The sequence below is a fragment of the Triturus cristatus genome, chromosome 7, assembly GCF_964204655.1.
Source record: "Triturus cristatus chromosome 7, aTriCri1.1, whole genome shotgun sequence".
NCBI lineage: Eukaryota > Metazoa > Chordata > Amphibia > Caudata > Salamandridae > Triturus > Triturus cristatus.
This window is the reverse complement of record NC_140590.1, coordinates 1525778940-1525804746: the sequence shown is the minus strand read 5'-3', so window position 1 is coordinate 1525804746 and position 25807 is coordinate 1525778940. Positions and strand designations below refer to the sequence as shown.

The 25807-nt window shown below is 45.9% G+C and overlaps 1 protein-coding gene across 2 annotated transcripts in view; it reads left to right on the top strand.

The window, feature by feature from the left end:
• ZBP1 (Z-DNA binding protein 1) overlaps positions 1–25807 on the top strand; it is a 208640-nt gene that overhangs the window by 36164 nt on the left and 146669 nt on the right. The gene's annotated exons all lie outside the window — the stretch shown is intronic.

Here is a 25807-nt window from a genome sequence, read left to right as displayed (position 1 = left end):
TGCCTCAAGGGAACAGTCCAGCCCGAACTGCCAAGCCATGTCTTCCCTGGACCGGAAAAAAGCATCCTGGGACCAGTTTTGGGGTAATACCCCTCATCAGACAGGCTAACTTGAATCTAGTGGCAAAGTGACCAGGGTATGCCTGGGCATACCCTGCCAACTTGGGGTGAAACAAGCAAACACAAGGAGATAATGTACGGAGTGCTGAAACTTTTCAAACAATCACCTCCAGTCACAGATCTGGGTTGAATCCATCATCGTTCTTTAGAACACTTTGCCACCCCAGTTCAGACACAGCTATATGCAAATCAGTCTTGACCCTGTGCCTCAAGGGAACAGTCCAGCCCAAGCATGCCTTTACCACGCAATTTTGTGGTAAAGACATGATGGGTAAAGAGACATGCGTACTAAAGATTATACTGCTGCCCCCTTCCCGGTAAACTGTCCCTTTTCCCTCTGCCCTATCCGAGCCCTAAACTTTTACCCACGCTAAAAAAAAAGAAACCCCGACCCCAGCCTCCCCTGCCCTGAGCCCTAAAAACTGTCCCCTACTTACTCAAAGTCCCCCGACCCAGCCCCTGAGACCCAAAACTGCCACTTCTCCTGATCCTTCCTCTTCCTTTCTTCCTGTGCCCGCACATCCGCTCTGCAACTAGACCCCGCATTGCCTTAACCATGCATATGCGTGGTTAAGGCATATGCGCAGTTAAGGCATGTGTGGTTCGGCTTGCGGGGAAACGGCATGCTTGTCTGAGCCCGCATTCTTAAGGCTGTTTCCCCTAGTGTGACCACCAGCTTTTGTAGTTCAGCTTCCTCTGCTGTACTCAGGTTGCGCTTAGGGGTCAGGTATGAGCTTTACCAACCCGCCCAGACAAAATGATATAAGTTTATTGATACGGGTGCGGCCCACCAATATTTATAGCAACAACTTGTTTAATGTAGCACTTGCTGCAACATTACTGCTTCACAGCGCTGTAAAAGCAGGCGTTGCCAGTATTAACTAACCCAATGGTAGTCCTCAGGCAAAACAAAACCAATAGACTGCACAGTGACATCATCCAGTAGGCGCTTTAACACATTTATCTATCGTACTAGTTAATAATTCGATATATAAAAGATACCATTAAGGGACTAAGCAAAATACCAAAATAAACCATCTATCCAAAATGTGGGGGCAAAGCAGGACAAATAAAAATCAAAAGATAATGTTCACATTTTTGGCTTTAAAACCTGCAACTGATTTGTGTTAAAAAAAAAAAAACGGGACACATCTAGAAAATGTGGTAGGGCAGCCCTCTTCAGCTGCTGAGCTCAGACAGGAAAAGGCTGTGTAACAACAGGGCTTTTTGCAGACCCAGAATTTGATTTTCATTGTAAACATTTGTACAGAAATTAATGTTTCTGAACTAATGTTTCGCCTCAACAAATGTGTCCAGAAACAATTTACTCTCACTAATTGATTGTGCAGTGTAGCTCGGGTGCACAAGCAGGCAATTATCGCGGCTTAATTGAAAATGCCCTCTTTCGAGCAGGTATTTGCTCAGCTTCGGGGCTCCCGCCTCGGTGGCTCTCAGCCCCGCCTCGGAGCATGCTCTCTGCGAGTCTCCATCTTAATTTATGCTGCGGGATCTGACGAGAATTTAAAAGAGTGCGTGGAAGGCATTGGAGAATCGAACCCGCAGGGCATAGGATGAGTATCATGCAAAAGTGAACACTATTTAAAAAGAAAATTGAGGACCTCAAAAATAATATATATATAGCCCAAAGAAAGATTTTTTAATGCATTAAATGAAGAGATTAAAAAATGAAATTCATTTGCGTATTGTGATCTTCAATTTTCATTTTAAAAGTGTTCAGCTTGGTACTTATGACCCCTCTCGACCCCCTTGTATCAGGGGCATAGCTTCCGTTGGTGCATCAGGTGCAGTGGCACCGGGCCAAGAGGCCGGAGGGGCCCACTGAACTCTGATTATTGCTGTATTTTATCATTCAAGCATCAGCCAAAGGACGCCTCCCCTTCCTTGCACTAGGGTCAATGACACGCTGGCTACCACACTGCCACGTACAGCATGTGGGGAGTGGGCAGTGCTCCCCCCGGCAGCATCTGAGCCTGCTCTGCTTCCAGATGCTCCACCTCTTGACCAGGGTTGGACTGGCCGTAGTGGGCGTTGGGCGTTTTCCCGGTGGGCCGGAAGGGTTTGGTTTTTGACCGCTGAGGGCCGTTTTTTTTACTGAGGTCGATTTTGCAGCAGCGCTGCAGTATCGTCCCCTGTAACAAAAGCGCAGCAGCAGTGTTTCCCACCAGCACAACCCCCTGAAGAGCCGGTCCGATGTAATCGCCAGGGCTGGTTTGCCTTCCCAGTCCGGCCCTGCTCTCGACAGACCCCACAGAGGGGTTGGCGGGGAAGAGGGACCAATGGGCATGTTTGTTTGAGGATGTTTCGTTTCCTGAAGAGAAAGTGCGCAGTGCGTGAACTGGCGTTTGTCCGGAGAGGAGTATTGTTGGAATTTAGTCATAAGGGTAACAGAGGGCTGTGCGGGAGGAACAAGCAGCACAATAGAGCTACACAAACTAATGTTTACCTGGGTCAGGTGTATATACTGGGCCATTAAGAGGTTTGAGGTCACATAGTTGGGTACATAACTATGGATTTGCCACATAATCCGTCATCTGGTGCAAAATCATCAGATTTTAAGTAGTAAAATTGGTTCTAGATCAAAAGTTACTAAAAGCGCAGCAACACATGTTGCTGCGCAGTGGAAGGCTTGTTGCAATAAATGACATCCACCTTCCTGTTCCTTATTCTTTTGTTTGGGTGTTAAACTGGTACTAATGAGGTTAAACCCTTACCCAGGCAGTGTAAACGTGTAAAAATGGTAAAATAAAGGATTAATGTCACACAATGTACTGCACAATTTCTCATTTCTTGCCGCAAAATTTTATTCTTTCCTTCTGTATACGTTTGTCCTCCCCCATCGCATACTTCCAGTGGCCCTGCGTATATAGTAAGTAGAGTAGTGGTAAAGCTGGAGACAGCTTAGGGTTTTCTTGTCAAGACTAGGCAAGGAAAATGTATTCATCATAAAAATCACAGGACATTCAGGCAGTGGTCTTGATGAAGACAAGAAGAATCTGAAAAGGTGCTTTCCTGAGTTTTTAGAATACCTTCAATGCGGAGACGTTGCAAGGCTATTGAAGCTGTTGGCAGACCGCTGAGGGACAATGTAGCAACAATCCTCTTGGCCTCTGTAGAATCTGGCCTGGAATGACCAACCTTTCCACCATCCTAGAAATGTCCTTCCAGGAGGCTTTTTGTTGAGTGTCTGCAAAACTGTAACTTAGAGAAAAGTTTACAACTCTGCCAGTTGTCAAAGATTTCCTTAAAGCACATTTTGCTGTAGAATATTTTCAGCAAAAGGTTTTAGTTTTACTTATAATAAATAAGGCTGCTCCTCATAGAACCTAGAATGGAGAGCTGAGCACGACACTTCATCAGTGGTGCTGCTTTTCATGAACTATCATAAACTGGGCAATTGACCAGACCAGGGCCGGACTGGCTACCGGGCATTTTGGCATGCTGCCGAGCTGGGGGCTGATTTCGTTGAGGGGGACCTGCGTGTGCTGAACGAAATTCGTTTTGCTTTGTTTATTTCGAAATTAGCCCCCACCTCAGTGACACCGGCCCCCAGCTCGGCAGCATGCCAAAACGCCCGGTAGCCAGTCCGGTCCTGGACCAGACCACACATCAACAGGAAAGTTTTGTGGTGTTCAGTTCTGCCCTTGACGGTGCTTGAGGTGGGCATAGAATAAAAAAGTCAGGACTATATTTCCCAGGGTCCAACTTGATTTGTATCATGGCATCTAGAGTGCATTTAAATCTCTTTTTTGACAATTAAGTCTCGTGAAAGCTCTGCGAGCCGAGTGGAAATCAGTGGAGTTAGAAGGGGTTTGTAGTCTTTTTTTTAAAATTTTGTTTTACTTTATTTATTTATTTTTGACTGAAAAGCAAAACATACAATTGGGAAAAGGAGTCGTTAATGCATGAAGTATGTCTAAATGTGGGCAGTGAGTTACATCAATGGGCAGTAAATATTGCAGCTGACTCTTCAATGAGAGACACCGAGTCACATCAACATCACAGACATGCAAGTACATAGGTCACATCTCTTACAATCTTAAAAGGGGTTTGTTGTCTTAGACGAGGGGCCGTGGAATGTGGCCTGCTGCTTCTTGTTTACCCTTGAGATATTAACCCCTTCAGCGCGGCGCGGATTTCCGCGCCACGCTGAAGGTTCCGTGCGCGGGCGGGGCCATGACGGAACGGTTCCGTCATGCGCACAGCGCAACCGACGTGCATGACGGAACCGTTCCGTCATGCGCGTCGAAGGGGTTAAGTTGTGAAGTCGCATCTCCTCAAATATTGAGGTCACATATTCACTTACGCCATCAGTGAACAGAAAAAAAAGTAAAATAATCTCTTGGCCAACAGCCCATTGTCCAGGTTTATCAAGAAATTAAATTTGAAAAAAACACACATATCTGTTTCCCTTTTTCAAAAGTAAAGCATCATCCCTTAACCCTGTCTTGTGTTACTTTGATTCGGGTAAGTGTTACATGGGTGAAGCATGGGCATTCCCGAGCATCCACACATGTTTTTGCCCCTAAATGGTCCACCAACCCCATAGAGGCATAGGGGCCTACTAGGAAGTCCTCACGCCACCCTAGCGGTGCTGGGACCGGCCGCCAGTGGTGCGGCGGTCCCGCACCTGCAATTAGGATGCCACTGTGGCGGTGGAATCCTCCATTCCCAGCATTGTGGCGGGCGGTGCTCACAGCACAGCCCGCCACAATGCTGGGAATGACGTTGTGCATTGTCAGGCACAAGGTGACAGGCACCGCATGGTGCCTGCCACCTTGTCCATGACAATGTAGGGGGGTACCATAGTTACCCCCCCATGTGCACCCCCATACCCCCAATACCCTGGAGGCCTGCAACGGGCCCCCAAAAGCACAATCCGCATGCCTTTCTGTGGCAAAGGCTGCTTCCCGGTGCCTTCCTAATATGGATGGCGGTGTCTAGCAAACACCACCACCATATCAGGCCCCTGTTCTGCCTGGTCACCTGTGTGACCGGCGGAAAACCGGCGGACGGTCTTTCCGTCCGCCGGGGTCCCCCCGCCATACTAATATGGCGGGGGGGGGAAATAGACCCCATAATGAGGAGAACTATCTTCATTTCTCCTCGTTACTACTCCTTTCTCTGCATGATGCATTCTGTAACACACTTAGAAAGAGGAATCTGCCTTTTAGGATTGTTTCTGTGCAGGAAGGTATTCCTTCCTGCACAAAAATAGTCCTGCCCGTAACTCAGACACCCTTGCACCATGGTGGCAGGGAGGCTGCGTTAGCACAAGGCAGCACATAGTGCACCAGTGCTAAGCGAAAGCAGAACTTCACCTTATCTTAGCAGTCATGGTGCATTTCTGCTCTCTCCTTTTCACGCAAACACAGCATAAAGTTGCCTTGCTGCGTTGTGTTGCATGAAAGTTTAGTAAATCTGGCCTTATGTCCACATTATTGAAAACAACTAAATAGATAACAAATTTAACCAGATACATCTGGGACCATTAAAATAATGTATTTAATATTGATGACAACTGTGTGTTTCGTATATTTGCATTACTGCATGATGGGTATTTGTGAAGTATGTTCTGCTTAGCAAACGGCAATGTCCTGTGTGGTTGACGTTTCCTTGTGTGGTCTGGCAGGCTTGTGTCCTGTAGCCTGTAATGTCTTATGATGATATAGCATAGGTAAAGGTAAGATCTGTACCACACTTCATCTGAACGTACACTGGCTAGGTTATTTTCTTGTTGCAAAACATGCCCTGTTTGCCCTTTGGTAGTACCAGTAGTACATGGGTACACCTGTGGGCATGGTGAAGCTGGCAATAGCATAAGGACAGCTTTAAATAACATTGGTAGTGTTAAATGGTCGCGGCAATTTCAGTCGATAACCCTTCAAGTATTGCCCGGCGGTAATCGCCTCTCATACCACTCGACAATTTACCAATGAAAGAGGCAGGCGCCGGAGACTGGAAGGCAGGAAACAAAGTTTTATTCCGTCGGAGCAGAACACATCAGATCAGACAGCAAGGTATCGTCACGAGGTGCTCTAACTGCATCTCTGAGGCCTGGCCTCTTATACACAGGTTTATTGCTTTATTACACATGGTACATTCTTATTGAGACTTTGATGTACGGAAAGACATCCTTGGAACCCCCACTTCAAGCTCGTTCCCACACATATCTACAGTAGAAGTCCCCACCCCATCTACAGTAGGAGATGGCTATCACGCAGCTGGACATTCCGCCAATTCCCGGGGGTGTGTGCAACCGGCCGGGTCTCAGGGGGGTAGGGGCTTTGATCCACTGTAATCCCTTTGATGTGGGGTGTTTCCCTTACAGTAGGGGCAATAAACTGCATCCGCAGGGCTAGGTGATGGCCTGGGATCGGTTCGGACAATGGGGCGCAGAGGAAGGGGGTTTATCAAAGAGAGGCATGACCATGTATGGGATGTCGGTCAGGTGTGGGATGTGGTTCCATGGCAGGGTCGCGCAGAATGAGAGGGTTTATGGCCCGTGTATGAGAGAGCGGGGGTGGCCGGCGCGCGGGGGATGCTCGCAGCGCCAGGGGAACGCACTGGCGATCGAAAATGAGCGGGGAGAGAGTGGGGTGCCTAAAATGGCGGCCGTGCATTCGCTGTGCGTGGCGCTGGGGAGAGGCAAGATGGTGCAGATAATGTTCAGTTACAAGCTAAATTTCCACAGTCCTCCCTTTTAACATATCTCGCCAGCTTGCCTGGCCGACATTCACCTTCGTTAACCTTCAGCTATAATATCGTTAATGTCTGTCGTACATTCCTTAAAGATACAGAGTTTTTTTTTTTTTTTTTTGGGCAGGCAGGAGTAATCTGACACATTTGTACATAGTTACATACAGGTGATAAAGTAGGCGAGGAGGTAGTACATACAAAGTTACATCAGTTGCGCCGCATGTCAGGCCCAGGGGTAGGAAGATGTGAGCTTGTTTGAGCACAAATAGGATACTGTAAAGCAAAAATGTTTCTGGCAAAGCAAGGGATATTTCGTACATTACATAAGGCCCAGACTTCGTGTGGATCAAAAAGATAGTCAGTATAGTCGTGTGCATGGCTGGTGTTGTATGAATGTCATTATACAAAGTTAGATTTTCTAAACTTCTCAGTGTGCAGTCGGAAGTGACTGATGCAACATCATGAAAACTCGATAGGAAGATAGTTAATATAAAAAGGTGGTTGGGAGAGGATTTTCGACTTAACATGGGTTCTTCTTTCCAGTGTCCTTTTATAAAGAGCCATCACTGGTAAGCTCTTATTGTTGTTCTTCTTTCGTTGGCACTGTTGAGCACCGGCGGTGGAGCTAAGGTCCAGCTCAAATCCAATTTCTCACGTGGCAGGGTGTGACCATTCGCTGTTCTCCGATCATAGTCCTGTTCCTTAACACAGTTCATCATAGGTACTTTGAGACAGGGTACCTGTTTTTTGTTCTTCTGTAGTTAAGTCAATATTCATAATCCATATAAAAGGGGGAGAGGGAGAGAGAAGGGTGCGACGTGCTTCGGGATGCCGAGGGAAGAGGGGGTGGAGTGGGATCGGATCAAAATGCGGACCAAGGAGAGCAGAATCTTCCAGCACTGGGCCCATCAATCGGGCCCGATGGGTTGGGACTTCAGGCACGCTGGTCAGTGAGCAGGGGGCCTTGATATAGCTCTTCGTTCTATCACTTATCATCCTGATATTGGTGCCTCGTCTCACGCCCTTTTTGCTTCGATGCTTCCCCCTTGGTCGATGCCATAGATGTTCCATGGTCCGCAGCCAGGCTGTGCGCCACGTCCGACCCCTCTCTTCCGATGGCCGCAGGTTATCTTTGAATGGGTACAAGAAACAAAAATCTTAGAGAGTTGGCAGGGAAGACATTTACATACTTCATCCTCTCTCCCAACCACCGAGTAGTTGCGGACATGCTTTTATCGGTTGCTGTATGATTGGTGTCTATTAACTCTGATGTTAGTGTGTGCGTTACTAATCTATTAATCATTGCTGTGGTGCAAGTTTCTGTGGGTGTCCCTGTCCATCGTCTGGCTCTCTAGGTGCCGATTCCTGCGCCCGATACTGGTTGCAGGAAGCCTGACATCTGTCAACCTTCTAGTCTATTAAAAATTCGAACCGGCTTCTCCGGCAGAGACTCGTTCGTCTCAACACAAGTTTTGTTAATACATATTTCCTTCCGAGGACTGCTAAGTTTATGAAAAAAAAGTGCGAGGTGCTACTGTCACGGGTTCACGAGTATCCATTTCGGGGAGGAACATAAGCTAAGCATTATTTTTGCTGGCGACAATAGGTAACCCTTTATCAGTTTAGGCGATGTATTATTAGAGAATAAGGTCATCAGCTGTTTCGTTCGAAATACTCTGAGGCGGCTAGTATAGGGCTGGGGTTATTTTGGGAGAACGGGGTGCTTTAGACATTCTATTTCGGGGTAATTGGGCGGGGGTGATTCTGGGCGGTGGAGATGGTGTTGTTAAAGCTCTGAAAAAATGGAAACCACTGACATATAGTCCCCGTGATGAGGGCCAAATTGGGAGACATCAGTCGTCTTACCTGTCCTTTCTTTCCTCAGCCAATTAAGCTCAATATTTGTAGAAAGGAGAGGTAGTAACGTGGCAAAGTATGGTCGTTTTGTTTCAGTCAATTTGTTCGAACACCACCGTGCTCCAGGCCAATTATACACTTACCGAGGAGGTATGTGTCGTTAAGTTGTTCAAAAAGAAAGAGGGTAAGAAGGCTTTTTAGTGAGGGAGGGAGTGAGAGAGAGAGAGAGAGAGAGAGAGAGAGAGAGAAAGAGAGAGAGAGAGAGAGAGAGAGAGAGAGAGAGAGAGAGAGAGAGAGAGAGAGAGAGAGCCGTGTGCATCAAGTGGGCTATTTGGCATATGTACGACACAAAACGAGAGAGACATGGGTACGAAAATAGGCCACTTGGTGCACACACAACATGGAGTAGCATGGGTCTGTTCTATGTAAGGAAACACAAGCGGGGGAAAGACATAAATTCGGTGATCACGTACACACAAATACCGGATAGGGTGCAACAGCACATGCATCAAGCGCAGAGACTTAAGACGAAGACTCAGGGCTACGCTGAGTATGGGGACCTCTCCTTTCCTGTCCTCTTTCCTAAGCATGCTGCGTATATTCAGTATTTTTGTAGTTTATCTTGGGGGGGGGGGGTGTTGGACCTTTTTACTCTCCTCCCTTTTGGTCGATGGACGAGCACTTCAATCATACGGTGACGCTCTCTTCAAGTGACCCAAGCATGAAATGCATACACAGTCATACCGTATAATCGTAGCACACACGCACAGTCATATCATACAGTTTTTCATGTTCCCAATGGTGGTCTGCACTTTACGCACTATCTCACAACGTTTGTCTATGTTTTCCCTGATATTGAACTCGGTGCGGTCCATGTCCACTCCACTCTTCAGTCGGAACTTCGTCGTGACCTATAGAGGGAAAAAAAGAGGGGAGGGGATGTGCAGTATTCAAAGTACCCTAGCGCGCGCAGACACGAAAAAGTTCTACTTACCACGTACCAGGCTAGTCGCAGGAATGGGTAATACCACAGACTTATTATTCTTTTTGTCCGAGGCAAAGATGTTCTATTTCCTTCATCCCCTAAATTCGTGTTCCCTGGTCGCGCATGCCTTTCTCAATCGGTCGTGTACTATGGTGCAAGATATCATACCTTGCGTTCGGCCTACACCTTAAGCTATAGTTGACCATCGATTTGACAACTCTTGGAAAAGGACAGGTGTGATGGGTACAAATTCCGTTAATCAAAAAGATTCAGGCAAATGGGGTCTGCATTATCTGTATTCTATTGCTTGGGCGTAACAATCATTTATTCAAAAGAAGAAATCTTTATCAACCTATGTGATTAGTCATGACACTGATTCCGTAATTCTTTCAAGAGGCCCTTTATTTAAAGCAATGTCAGTATACAAATACGGGCCTACAACCGTTCAGGCCGGCCACGGCATGAGAGGCGTCGAATATCATGAGCAATACTATCTTTAGCTAAAAATAAAAATGGGTAGGTCAGCAATCAGTAAGGTTGTACGTATGCTCGGTCAGTACCCTTCCCGTCCCTCTGCTCATCATGTGTGGGAACATCACATTCATATCCTTTTAACACAAATGCCACGTGACTGGAACGCCACAAGGAGTTGTAGGCCTCTCCTACATCGGCGCCATTTTGGGGCGAGGTTGGGCCAGTGTACAGTCTAAGTCTTTCCATGAATTAGCTGTTGGACCAGAATTCCTTTCGGTAGTTCGAGAACTTTCGTTAGCGTCAGCTTGCGTCAACATGGCGTCACCGCGATCCTGTAGCAATGTCGTGGCCCGTTCTTGGGGCGGGGCAGCAGGCGGGTTCTTCCGCCGACGTCTTGAATCAGTCTTTCTAACTGCACCAAGCGGAGGCAAGGTGGCTGCTGTCCGGTGCAAAGGACGATGGCAGCGGTTTGTTCTTACTGGAAGTCCGCGGGAGTCGAGTGCCAATGACTCCCGCAGACCCTGCAAAGCTGAGGGGGCGCCTTGTCAAGGGTGGGGCCCACGCCCGAGCAGACAAGCTTTCGAGTCCAGAATCACCTCACGGTGGGCTAGGCCTGGATCCGGAGAACCGACCGCCGGAGTCCAGGGGCAGCAGTAGCAGCAGCTCTTCGGTACGGCCATCGGAGAGGAGCCAATAGTAGCAACAACAGCAGTTCAGATGGTATCGCCACCGGAGTGGGTCCAGTAGCAGCAACGACAGCAGTTCGGATGGTATCGCCACCGGAGTGGGTCCCCGATTACTTGGCTGCGGGGGCCCACTCCTCGCGACGCGTGCTAGCGGCAGTCCTGGTGAACCCTGTGCTTGGGTGGTTGTCCGGCTGCCGCGTGCAGGGGCGCCAACTCGGCTGGCCGGTGAAAGAGACGGTTGGGGTGCCCTCATCTGCTGGTGAGCCTCCACCTGGGGAGGTGGGGGAGGCCCGTCCGCGTCGCCTCCCCCTGTCAGGGCACCCTCCGTTATTGAAGGAAGAAGAGAATGGGAAGATCCGCACAGCGTGTCAGGGTGCAACTCAGCAGACCGATGAAAAAGACGGCTGGGGTGCCCTCATCTGCTGGTGAGCCTCCACCTGGGGAGGCGGGGGAGGCCCGTCCGCGTCGCCTCCCCCCCCACCAGGGCACCCGCCGTTATTGAAGAAAGAAGAAGAAAATGGGAAGGTCCGCACAGCGTGGCAGACTCCGCCTTGGCGCTGCCAGAACTTCGGCGCTTCGTGTAGCCTCCGGCCTATTCGCACAGTCGTCCGCCACTGATGTCAATGGGTTTTTGCATGGCTTTTATAGCCCAAAGTTGACTAAAAGGACCGCCCAAAACAGGCCAATGTTGCAATTTCGAGGAAGGAGAGGCGAGGACGGTGTCACGTGGACGTTAAGGCTTTGAGATGGAGGTTGCAGCAGACTGTCATGTAAATAGTTGTTTAAAAACGTGTTTTAACCTGTTTACCCTGTTGGTGTGTTTGTTATATCTATAAGTTATTAAAATGTTATAACTATACTACTTCGTTGGAGTGTTTGTATATATTTGCAATCTGGCAACGAGCACAAGGATGTTACTGTGTAATTGGAGAAATAACATAGCCCAATTGAGCGCGATCTAGCCCTAGTTTGGTGACGTCGATGGTGGGTGTCAGCAGGCTTCCGTTTGTGCAGGATTTTGTCATGCTTATTGGGCAGGGTGGGCAGTAGGGCAGACATGTTTAGGTAGCGAGAGTAATGGAGTCGGGCTACCCCGTGGCCGTCTCGTCCGTGAGCTTGGCTCCTTCCCTTGGTTTCATATATCCCACAAAGGGCTATCTTCTAGCGCTACTTTAGTTTTGTAAGGTCAAAAAGGATCTCACCAGTGCCTTTACTATTTTGTCGATTCCTGCTCGTTCATCCTTCGTTAGTCGATTCATTCTGGTGGAATCTTTCTTTCTTATCTCAGGGTCATCCAACGTCGTTGCCGACGTTGTGTTCAGTACAAGAGGCTCAGCCGGCGCAGAGGCCGTGAGGACCGAGGCCCCTGTACTGCTGTCGCTCGTGTTTGTGTTTGGGGGTTGTGGGTGTTGCACTACCGATTGGGAGGGTGCGTATGGAGGGGGCATGTAAATGATTGGGGGACCTAATAGTAATTCGTCATTCGTTCGTTGCTTAGAGGACAACTCAGGGTAGAGCATAGAGGGGGTCCTAACAGCGTACTGGCCTGAGGTTTCGGGCTCCTGTCTTAGTTTAGTTTCCCTTCTCTCCTTTATTTCTTCTTCTAACTTTCTAGCGGCAAGGTGAGCTGCCTTTCGTAATTCCTTTTTCTGCTTTTACTTCTTCCCTCTTTTTCCGTTGCGTTGCTTCTTTGCGCCACATGCCGATACTGTCAAGCATAGTAGGCGTCGTCTTATTGCTACGCAGAGCCATTTCTAGCACTTCTATCTTATGGTCGTCGAAGGATCCAATCAGTGGCCACTGACTCTCGGGGTCCTTCCTTGTATATTTATGCCATAGCTTGCTATAAGCTACGGCGACTAGTCCATATTTAGTGAACATGTCCTTATTAGGGGTGCATTCCAGTGGAGCCGGATGGTCCACCTCTAATAAGCGGTCCGGGCAGAACCAACTACCAATCAGTGGGGAGAAGATAGGCATGACGGGTTTCAATGGGGACAAAAGTCAGCACTACCTATCTTTTCACTGCTTGCAAAGACTAGACAGAATATCTCTATTCCTCGTTATTTGTAAGCAGAGAATACCTCCAAAGAACCAATATCGAACAACTAGTGTTCGGACAATCAATCAATCAATCAATGGGGAGATAAAAATAGGCACGACGGGTTACAACGGGGACAAAAGTCTGCGTTACCTACCCTTCACTATCTGCAAAGGGAGAGAGAGAGAGAGTATTTCTACTCCTCCCCGTTTGTAGACAGCGAATATCTCAAAGAGAACAATCAATGAGCAATACTAGTATTTTCAAAACTTCAAACAATCAATCAATTATTTCGCAATTTGTCGTGTATCACGACCTTACCCGGACCGCGTGGACAGTTTCTCGTCTTCCGCCTCCAGCGCCCGATCGTCCTCTACTCTCCGTTATTGCTGCGGCACTCCTGATGGTTCCCAGTCAGGACCGTAGATCACTCGAGAGAGGTCTGCTCGGAACCAGTGAAGTTCGGATGATCGGCTGCCAGACGAGGGTCTATTGGGCAGGAGCTCTCCCGATCGTTGCAGTCGTTCACTCTGTCGTTAGGACCTCTCCCACTGGATCCACGTGTCTCTGATGGGCCCCACGCTTGGGACGCCAATTGTTAAATGGTCGCGGCAATTTCAGTCGATAACCCTTCAAGTATTGCCCGGCGGTAATCGCCTCTCATACCACTCGATAATTTACCAATGAAAGAGGCAGGCGCCGGAGACTGGAAGGCAGGAAACAAAGTTTTATTCCGTCGGAGCAGAACACATCAGATCAGACAGCAAGGTATCGTCACGAGGTGCTCTAACTGCATCTCTGAGGCCTGGCCTCTTATACACAGGTTTATTGCTTTATTACACATGGTACATTCTTATTGAGACTTTGATGTACGGAAAGACATCCTTGGAACCCCCACTTCAAGCTCGTTCCCACACATATCTACAGTAGAAGTCCCCACCCCATCTACAGTAGGAGATGGCTATCACGCAGCTGGACATTCCGCCAATTCCCGGGGGTGTGTGCAACCGGCCGGGTCTCAGGGGGGTAGGGGCTTTGATCCACTGTAATCCCTTTGATGTGGGGTGTTTTCCTTACAGTAGGGGCAATAAACTGCATCCGCAGGGCTAGGTGATGGCCTGGGATCGGTTCGGACAATGGGGCGCAGAGGAAGGGGGTTTATCAAAGAGAGGCATGACCATGTATGGGATGTCGGTCAGGTGTGGGATGTGGTTCCATGGCAGGGTCGCGCAGAATGAGAGGGTTTATGGCCCGTGTATGAGAGAGCGGGGGTGGCCGGCGCGCGGGGGATGCTCGCAGCGCCAGGGGAACGCACTGGCGATCGAAAATGAGCGGGGAGAGAGTGGGGTGCCTAAAATGGCGGCCGTGCATTCGCTGTGCGTGGCGCTGGGGAGAGGCAAGATGGTGCAGATAATGTTCAGTTACAAGCTAAATTTCCACAGTAGTGTGTCTGTCAGTTTGTACACGATGCTGCACACCCTTAAAGGGCATTTTTGCAGTTATGTAGCCTGATTGTGCCCTGAGGGTGTTGCAACACTTTACAAGAGAACCGGACATTCATTACTTAGGTCCGGGTTACAAATGACGTCTTAAATTCCTGTGCAAATGTCCATTTGTGCAGGGTTGTTATTCCAAGTTGTCTGGGCTTTATTGCACCGTATCCCGTGATAGATTTCGGCCAGATCAAAACGGGCCAAATTTAATGGGGGCAAAAGGCCCGCTATTTACTGCAACATGTATATTTTAGTGCGGTAAGCACCACAATCTATCATATTCCCGATTACCCCAGGATAAGGTATTTACCACATACCTCCTATTCTGAGTTTTCATTTTCAAAATTAGTTATAACATGCAAAATCTGTATTTATCACACGGAATTCCTGATGATTTGCCTTTCTTATAAAAAATTTTCCCCTGATAAATGTTGGCAGGACCTGCCGAAATTTATCGTGTGAGAACTGCAAGGGTCTGTTGATAATCACACAACTCTTAATTACAATCCCTTTGCAAATGTTTGCATGCACAGGGATCACAATTTATATCACTTGCATAGAGGACCTTGGGTCCTCACTATAAGTCGGGCAGAAATGGGTGAGTTATATACCGCACGTGGAAACCCTAAAGTAAGGTATCTATCACATGTGGTAATTACCTCCTATTCTGAGTTTTTAACTCGAAAATGAGGCATAACGTGCTGAATTGGTATTTAGCTCACCGAATTCCAGATATGACATTTTAGCAGATTTGACCGTCCCGTATTTATCAGAAGAAAACTGAATGGATATGATATCGCACAACTCCAAATTACGGTCCACGGAGCCCATAGCTTGGAATGACTTCCTTAGGTCGTCATTACAAGTTAGGCAGAATAGGGTGAGGCATTTGCCACACATGTAAAATACTATTACCCCAGAGTGAGGTATTTACTGTGTGTGATAAATACCTCCAATTCAGACCTTTTCTATTTGCCCATGAGGCATAGGGTGCTGAATTGGTATTTAACACACCAAATTCTCTGTGTTTTGTCTTTTTATGGTCCTTTTTCCCTGATAAATTTTGGCAGGTTTGACCTGCTGGATTTTTTCACAGGGAAACCATACAACCTGCAATTCCGATCGGGATTTTAGGCCAAATGTATTATTATCTGGTCACAAAATACTGGTCCCAAATTGCAAGCAGTGTTTTTGAGGCATTAAAGGTTTTTAGGAATCGTCTTATGTACTAATAGATCAGACCTTAAAAATCTGAATCGTCGTGGGCCGCAATCTGACCTACATCATGAATATTAATGAGGAAGGTAACAAATTGCGGCTCACTACAATTGGAAGCCTTCACTGGAATCTTGCACTTATGTGGCTGGTAGACCTCCATGTCTGTGATTGCTTTTAATTAAACCAAACAGCTTTTTTTTTAATACCGCCTGTTTTTGTTTTTTTAAGTGTGGTTACGAGAGGGCAGTGGTCCTATGGCTCCTCTTAAACAAACAGACTTTTTTTACATTCAGAATGGGGAAGTGGTCCCAAGGTGGCTACTTCCTTTTTGTGAATAGGTTGCCACCTCTTTTGAAGTGTCAGTAAAATGTTCGCAACTGGATTTCGGTTGCAAAACACTGATACATTAGATACTAATTCTGTATTTGAAATGGACACCTAACAACACACCCTTTCCAGATACCGAACTAGAGTTGAAAAATGTGTATGACTCCTAAAATGGAATTAGTACATAAAACAGAACATTTTAACAGTTGGAAATGTGGAATTAGAGCATTTCCAACTGTTAAAATATCTGACCCTTAGCCCTACTGATGAGGGCCGTTGGAGTGAAACAGAAAACCAGGGTTTTACTGTTTCTCAGGATAAACGATTTAAACATATTTTAAATGGTCTAAATTGTCAAAGCATGTTAACTAAGTTAAATGTTTTTTACAGAGACTTCTTTTATTTAACACCAATGGTTTTATTTGATTTTTTCCTACATAAACATTTTTTCCGACAGGCTAGACTATATATTTTTTGGTTATCTGTTCAGCCTTATTCGACATTACCACTGCATGATATCAGTTGTAGTATTTTCTGGCGCCAACTTTTAGAATATGAAGGTAAGTATCCTAAGCATTAGTTATAAGAGAGTTATAACGCATCAGGTGCCTTCCTTTTTAAGACCGTTAAGGCAGCCTGTATGTATTGAAGTAAACAGTATACTATACCATTTACTTTACTGACCTTTGTGTGTAAGAGCTTCTGGGTTTAGTACCAGGCTGTATCAGTTATATTTTGGATCAAACATCCAAGGCCCACTGAGTGCTGAAACATGTATGATAATAGATGGCAACTGAGTTATTAAATACAGTGCCTTATGGGGTTATTTGTGATATTTGTATCACCTGCACATGCTCTTGGTATAGCATCCTTTCCCGAGCTTGCAGGTATGGTTGGAAAGTAGATTAAATGGAGGGTGCAGTGGTACTTGGTACGGCACCCCTCTTGCCTTAATGGGAATTCATCGCCTGTGCCAGAAATTGTCTGGAGGCATGATGGCAAACTCTTCTTGCCAATGCTAAGCTATGTTGACAAGGTTGTATGTTACAATATGGAGTGAGAAAACATCGTCGTGCAGGAACATTGAATGTAGAATATTGACTGTCGTCAAGACAAGTAAAAAAAGGCAAGTGTAGATTTAATACTCTTATCACCACCTTTGCTTACCTTGAAGGAATATACATAGATTTGGATTTAAGAACAGTAAATCTTGACTTACCTATATATGCTTGCCTTCACAATATAAGGGTAGTCCATTACTTGCACTCCATTCTTGTAAAATGATATTAATTACTCAATATTGTGGCACCACACCACTGACAGAAATAGTGTCAATGTGGTGCTTGACTAATAAAGAGCCATAACATTGGGGAAAGGTGTCCGGGTGGGTAGATTTGTGTGATGACTAGGGATTTGTTCCAATTGTACAGCAGCAAACTTGATGCTGTCTCCAGGCTGTCATAAAGTAATGTAGTATATTGTTACAGGTTGTGTTCATTTCAAAAGTGCACTGGTGATGTCTCCAGGAGGGTTAACATAACTTCAGTACTTAATTTGAGACGCTGAATGAAGGTGGAGCCCACCACACTTATTTTTGGGGCCAGCACTCATTTTTCCTGATAAGAGTTTGACCCGACCCAGAGCAAGAGAGAGAAAAACACTGAAAGATGACAAAGGAGACAGACGGAAAAACAGTGGCAAAGTGAGAAAGCAGGGATCAAAAAGAACTTGCAAGAGTTAGATAAAGGGATTGAGAGTGTCTGATGGTGGATTAAAGAGGCATGAGGTGGAATTGAACACTATGGAACCTTGATATTCGTCAGCACGACAAGCGATAGCGCTGTCCGCTGATTCTAAGCAAAACTTTGGTCTGACACTTATTCTTTTACAAATTAAGCACTGCATACCATGCATTGTAGAGTACAACGTTCTCCCACAGGGAGGTCTCCTGGCAGACAACATATGTTTATTGATATCCAGCTCCATGGTACTCTTTTTATTGACCACTGAAGGATCAGTGGATCTTAAGGGAAGGGATCCTGTGACCAGGGGATCAAGCACTGATTCCTGGAGTGATGCAGTTGTCCACCAGGTAACCAGGGCTCCTGTCTGCGGTAGATGTAGTGTTGAGGGTTGCAAAGTACAGGTATTGAAGGGCATAGATGTCATTTAAGAGTTAGCTCAACCCTTGCTACCTCTGGCACTACCCTTGCAACCCCTGGCTTCCGATATCACAATGCCATTGTCAAAAATGGAAGAATCCACAAAGTGAGAGGTGGCACAGCACTGCACTTTTAAAATAGATAAAAACATTTCATGCTGCTCGCTGGTTTGCCATGGGACACATGCACATGCATTCTACAAAATTCTCTCTCTTCATTTTCTAACAGGGAAGGAGCAGGAGGAGGCATGGCATCCAGCACGTTAACAACACCCTCAGGTTCTAGAACGGTGACCTCGGCACTGCGTGGAGGGGGAATTTAAAGTACGCACGTGCTGCTGGCAGAATCGGCCAGGTGAACGTGTGTCCTTCAAAGTCCATGTTTAGAGCTCAGGCGAATATAGAAGCGTGGCTCATGTTTCCATGTAGTGGCACAGAGTTTGCCCAGAGACAACCTGAAAGTCCTAATGCCGCTGATTCTACATTGCACCATTAGAAATGGCTGATAGTGTCCGGACAGACGCATTGCACTCTACTGCGTCAACATAGCAGGATCTCGCTGTCGATCGTACAGACTATGCCCGCGCCACAATATGGAGGTGGGTAAAACATACAGTTTTTTTGGAGCGATAATTGAGACTCAGGCCGATGGGCCATTATCTTCTTGAAGACTCCGACTTTCGACTGGTAATGATAGCTTGCGCTGTGAAATTAAATGAAAACCTTCTGGCTTTGCACAGTTTCTGCAATGTGTGTGGGTCTCAAAACACTGAAGGAAATGTAGTTATGTAGTAGACCTGTCTTTTCATTTCCATTTCTATGCTGGTCAGGGCATTGATATGCTACTCTATAGTTCTGGAATCGGGAGGCCAGGTAGCGTGAAAGCATGGCGGTGAGAGTTGGGCTCTGTACAGATCTGTGGTGTGGCCTAAGAGCCTGTCTGGTATTTTTTAAGGCAACCAATACAACAGCTCACACATTGACCACTTACGCAAGGAAGGAATACTATAGAAACAGCTTCTAATTTATCTGCTGAGAGTATAGTGTAGCTAACAGTCCATCTTCAGCTTGCAACACCACCCTTAGCACAAAACCCTGCTGCTCTTTTAGATGCCAGACAAGTAGAGCCAAGATTTGGGGGGGGGATTAGGCTGCCATTTGAAGTAAAAGTGTGTGTGTGTGTTTGGATTTTTTGTTAGTTACTTTTAGGACAATATGGGTAAATTCCCACTGGCGTACAAATGCGCAAGGCATGTTTTTATTCAGACTTGTCTAATTCGGATGTGTTAATTAACTTCCCACTGAAATTAAGATTTGCTGTTGAAAGAATTAGAAATTTCAAGTCACAGAGACTCATGATGCACCAGCACAGGCCCAGCATAAGAGTCCTGACTAGAAACTAAGGTATTAGAAGTTAATAACAACTTAGCAGGGCCAGGTATGTGCATTTAGCTACTGAATCTAAACTGAACCATTAGCTGGATCTGGTGGCTCAATAGTGTAATGTATGCTCTACAAGAACAATTGTTTTACCCCCGTGGCCACTAGTTAAAATCCAGATTGGCTCACTCAGCCTTTCATCCTTCCCAGGGCGATAAAGTGAATACTATTAACTTGTGGTAAAACACATGAACCTTTGCTTTGCACACTCATTATTTTGCGTGCTATCGACAAGTCCTTTGGCAGAATTATCATTCAATCACCTGGAGAGAGCTACGTTATCCTTAGACCTTGGAGCACACCGATTTCACGGTTGACGGGTGAACCCGCCCGACACCCCGTGGTTCCTAGTTTCAGCAAGCCACTACTGGCCTTTGCCATTTACATTGAACCCGACCAGGCCGGGTTGGAAGTATCACCGGCCTCATGATCCTTATAATCTTGATCCATATTCAGCCCTGAAGAGTCACGGGTACACTGCCCGCTTGACGAAACACATGTCGGCTGTTTTTTTCTTTGATATTCTCCTTCTGAAGAAGGAGTTTCAAATATATTGCGACTTGAAAAGAACCGAAAAACTTGTGTCGACCTTGTCTCCATTTTGTGCCGTCATATCATGTTTCTTTAAAAAGACACTTACGTTTATTTATCTTGAAACATGTGCACAGGACTGTTGTTAGAATTATTATTGCCTGTGTGTGAAATTCACAAGCCTGCGTATGAGAAGGTCCAATATATACTCTTGAAAGGAATAGCCAAGAGTAACAGCGGTTTACATTTATGGGCATATTAATGGCTCCTATGAGTGCAGACTTATCAGGGTTTTTGATGAGCATAACAATAGAAATCCCTAATGGGACAGTGTGCTCATAATCACAATAATTGTCTTGCACATTGTACACATGCCCGTTTACACAAATCCTCGTGTACACATACCTACGGGCTACCACCCTCTGTTTGTTGACAAATACTTACTCCTTGTGGGCAGGGTCCAAATAATTACCAATGTAGCAGTTTTTCTTCCTTGAAAATAATGGTCTCTAATTGCCTTATGGGATTTCTAAGGGGCGGATTCACAGAACTAATGTGAGAAAAAATCCTAAACGTACTACTTTTGGTATTCACAGGGGGCATTTAGTAGTAGTAAAGTTAGGATTTTGTCTTAAGTTTGACTTAAGATAGGCTTAAGACAGACTTAAGACAGACTTAAGACAAACTTAAGACAAATTTAGGACAGACTTAAGACAGACTTAAGACAAAATCCTAACTTTACTACTACTAAATGCCTTCTGTGAATACCAAAAGTAGTAAGTTTAGGATTTTGTCTCAGATTAGTTCTGTGAATCGGGCCCTAAGAGTTTATGTCAATAATCCAGTTTCCTTACAGCATGTATATATATTCCTCATGTTATTGTTATTTATGTGTAGCTGCAGAGATTTATCTCCAGAAGCAGTTCGGGGCCCACGGGGCCAGATGGGGCTACTGTGCCACAGCCCTGGGGAGTTGAGGTTTTTTGCCTGTGATGTCCTGGGATCCTTTCCACTGTGGCTCTGCAAACTGAGCCAAGTACAACCCTTTCAGCACGTGACTCTAAGCGGTAGCGATGGTGCCCGTCCCTGAAATGAGAAGCCTAGAACTTTGTTTGTGTGCTGGGCACAGGGATGGACATGCTGGCCACCTCAGTGGCTGATGCACAAGCCAGCTGACAGTATAAGACAATCTTTGCACCTCCACTTGCCTTCTGTGCGTGCATGGTATTCGTAAGTCCCCACAGGAGCGGCCCTTGTAGGTAAGAGTGGTGGGGCCGGGTTGGGGTTCGACAGACAACCACTAGGAAAAATTAAATAAATAATTTTCCCTTGTCCTCTGTTGAAATCCCCCCGCCCCCCACCCGGCCCCACCAGTCTTACCTGCACAGGCCACACTAGTTTTACTGGGCTTGACATTCATGACGAGGCCTGAATCCACTTAGGAAGTGGAAGTAAAATCAGACTTATAGAGTTTCCTGATGCATTTATCTACTAGACATGAGATGTGAAGGGAACAGCCAGAGGAAAAGACTCAGATAAAACTAGTACCAACATTTAGAAGGCCCTTTTCATGTTGTCCATTCATTAAGTATTTCTATTAAAAAAGCCTCATAACTGATTTCACATTTATACTGACTGGTGGAATGATAGTTACAGTGACGCACTCCAGCTGAGGGTTTCTAAGCACCGGCATGTGGGCTCTTGATTTAATGCACAATAGGAGCAGAAAGGGAGCTAATATTTCATGGAAGACATAGTTATGTGCACATACAGTATGGTTTTAGAAAGAAGGAATGTTTACAATGTTGACAATATACGTTTTGTTGTCTCATACTCTAAATCATAACATGTATTATGTAAAGGTTTTAAATATGTGTAAAGTTTATCCCTTCCCAGTATGTATATGTATGTGTTATTTGTACAGCAAACATGTAGCCGAAGGGCAGTTTAGGGCTGTGTAGAGCCGAAGGCGGAGATACAGAGATTGATTCTGGAGTGTGTGCTGGGTTCTGGGAGGGGTGTGTAGACTATCTACTGTATAATGGTGTAAATAGTCCACCAACTGCTATAAATGGGAGGCACATTCAATGAACTAAGCACTATTTTAGACAGGGAAGTGTTGGTCATGTTTCTGTTTCACTTCCTATTATTCATATGGCAGCTCTGCTGAAAGGTGCTAGTAATATAGCCTTATAGCCCGCCGTAGCGGGCTATACCAGCTATTAAAGGCCCGCTGCAGTGTTAAAGGCCCGAGCCGAGGGCGAGGGACTTTAACAAAGCAGCTCGACTTTAATAGCCGGTGAAGCCCTGCTACGAAGGGCTATAAGGCCATTAGAACATTCTGCCACTAGAGGGCAGAATGTTCTAACAAATAAAACAAAGCCTTCAGGGAGCGTGAGGGGATTGACATCCCCCCAGGCTCCCTGAAGCCTTTGTTCACAGCCAGAGCTGTGAACAAAGAAACATTGGAATGTTGGAGCTCCGGGCTTATACCAGCCATTATAAGCCCGGAGCACTCCATTGTTTTCAATGGAGCGTCCAACATTCCAATGTTCTAATATAGCCTTATAGCCCGCCGTAGCGGGCTATACCGGCTATTAAGGGCCCGCTGCAGCGTTAAAGGCCCGAGCCGAAGGCGAGGGACTTTAACAAAAGCAGCGGGACTTTAATAGCGGTATAGCCCTGCTACGAAGAACTATAAGGCTATTAGAACATTCTGCCACTAGAGGGCAGAATGTTCTAGCAAATTAAACAAAGGCTTCTCAAAGCTTCGAGGAGATTTAAATCCCCTCGAGCTTCGAGAGGCTTTTGTAAAACATTGGAATGTTGCTCTGCGGGACTTTACTGGCCCGTAGAAGCACGGAGCACTCCATTGTCTACAATGGAGTGCTCCACATTCCAATGTTCTAATATGTCATAAAAGGTGCATGAGGCGTACTGGGAAGATCTGGCTTTGTCCATCACTAGTATAACATCTTTGCTAAGAAGTGCCAGTGCTGGGTGCTGCTGGTACTTCCCATTACTAGAATTGTAATCCTGCTAAGACGTGTTGCCACTGCGCGTTGCTATAAACAAGAGCTGGTGGTTCTGAAGACTAAGGCTGGCTCCACAGGGATCTGTGTTTCATCGCCATGCACATACACTTGAATCCCAGCAAACCCTCTCAGTCGTTCATCCTGCGGAAGTGAATTAAATCAATGCCATTTAATTTGGCAAAATGGGAGACTTGATCACCTCAAGCAGAAAATCAAATTGCAGTACGCTCACCGACAAATATGTATTGGAAGCACTGGAGGCTGTAGCATTGCTGGGAGATATCAGATGCGGTGCCAGTGTGGTTGTGTGCTCAGCCGCGGCTCGTGCAGCTAAGAGCGGTGGGGCCAGGTAGGGGGGATTCCGACAGACGAGGAGGACAGAAAATTAAAGAAAAAATTAATTTTCCCTCTTCGACGTCTGTCGAATCCCTCCCCTCATCCCCCAACCTGGCCCCACCGCTCTTACCTATACGAGCCGCGGCTGTGGCTGAGCACTGGAGTTTGCACTGACAAACAAAGGGTGGGACTGTACCCGAGGATGTTGGTCTGGGTAATGGAAGCAGGGTGTGCACATTGCACTCTTCTGGTCTAGACATCATTAGCATTCATCATTCCGTCAGAGCAAGAAGAAGCTCTATGTGATATGTGGTACTGTGTGGTACTGTATAAGATCCTACAATTATAGCAATTTCATATTGTTTAATAAAGTATTTATTATATATAGCAAAGCGTTTATACTTCCACTTTCACTTTCAGATTATCATAGAACATGGCAACAATTTTTCATACAATAGATGTGTTCTGAATTCTTTGTTTAAAATATTGTCATTCACTCTTTGAGCCTGGGTATTTTAGGTTATGGCTGTTTATGACTGTATTCGCATATGCAATTGCAACTGTTTGCAAATGGGTAGGAAGTGGGTGTACTCTTGTCATAGTATGACTGTATATTAGTTAAAATATTTTTGATAACTAAACTAGGCATGTATCTGCTTTAGAATGGATGAATGAATGATAACATTTATAAAGTGCAGGCTTTCACTTCAAAGGAGCATCTTGACGCTGAGGGCTAGTGTCAGAGAAGAGTCGTCTCTAATGTCACAGTGTTGGAGGGTTTAAATAAGAGAAAGGGCCAAACTATCTGGGGCTGTAAATATCCAAGTTTTAAATGTTTTCTTAAACATAGATTCTGACTGTATAAGTCTCAGGTAAGAGGGTAAATAGTTCCAGGCTTTAGTTCCAAGGACAGCCATGGACTTTCCTCCTCTTGACTTCAAATGGAAATGTGGGGGTACTAGCCGGTTGTCTTTAGATGATCTCAGATTATGAACAGGTACATGAACTTTTAATCTGGACCTGAGATAATTAGGGCCACTTTGTTCTACAGCTCTAAAGGTTTTTAAAAATAATTCTCTTGTGTATGGGTAACCAGTGAAGGGTTTGGAGAGCCTCAGATGATGAAGACCCTTTAGGTAAATTCAGTACCATTCGAGCCGCTGCATTTTGCACAGTCTGCAGCCTTTTCTTAATGCCTGCATAGAGACTGTTGCAATAGTCCAATCGTGAGAGAATTGTGGCCACTGCCACGGACTTGCGGACGGACGGAATTTCTTCAGAGTCTTTATCCAATAAAAACAAGTTCCTGCAACCGATGTGGCCTGCTGATGAAAAGAGAGAGAGGTATCAAATCGTATTCCGAGTTTTTTTGCCGTGTCCACAGTATTAGAGGGGGGGGGGGCTGCGTCAGTTGGCCACCACATTTTGGGTGAGAAAATATTGCATTTTCCCAACAGCAGAATCTCCGATTTTTGGCTATTACATTTTAAGTGGTTGATGTTCATCCATTTAAAGACAGCCGAAGGGCAGTGTTGGAAGTTTTCCTCAGCTACAGTAGATTCTTTGTCCAGGGTGAGGATAAGCTGTGTATCATCAGCATAAGATACCGTCTCAATATCAAAGGATGATATAAGCTCAAGCAGGGGTACCATATAAATATTAAAAAGTGTGGGGCTCAGAATCGAGCCCTGAGGTACCCCCGAACACAGCTGCCTCTCAGTAGAGATATAGCTACCTAGTGTAACTGATTGTCTTCTATTTTCCAAGAAAGACAATAACCAGGCCAAAGCCCTCTGCGAGATCCCTACTTTTCCTAGCTGTTTACCCAAGACCGCGTGGGAGACAGTATCGAATGCGGCTGAGAGATCCAACAGAATCAGCACCGCCATTTTTCCCTGATCAAGTGCGAATTTTAACATCTCCGTAGTATGTAGCAGCGCTGATTCTGTTGAGAACCCAGCCCTGAAACCTGATTGCCTGGGGTGTAGCACATTATTTAGTAGGAAGAACTCGTTTAATTGCTTGTTTACCAGTTTCTCTGTAATCTTACTTAGGCAGGGTAATAATGAGATAGGTCTGAGGTTTGTCAGAACGGTTGGATCCGTAAGATGCTTCTTTTGAAGAGGTTTGACCGATGCAACCTTCCAGTTGTCTGGTACTACGGCCTGTCTAAGTGAGGAATTAACAATCTGATTGATAATAGGATTAACAGTTTCGATCAGTGCATGTAAAACTTTAGGAGGGCAACTGTCAAATATTTTTTTTTTAATCTTGCAATTAGTGTAGGGTTCTTAACTTTAGAAATGTAATTCAGGTGATGTCATCAGGGTCACATGTCATGTGACATCACCTGTTGGTTAGACATCGGGTCTTATGATGTCACTTCC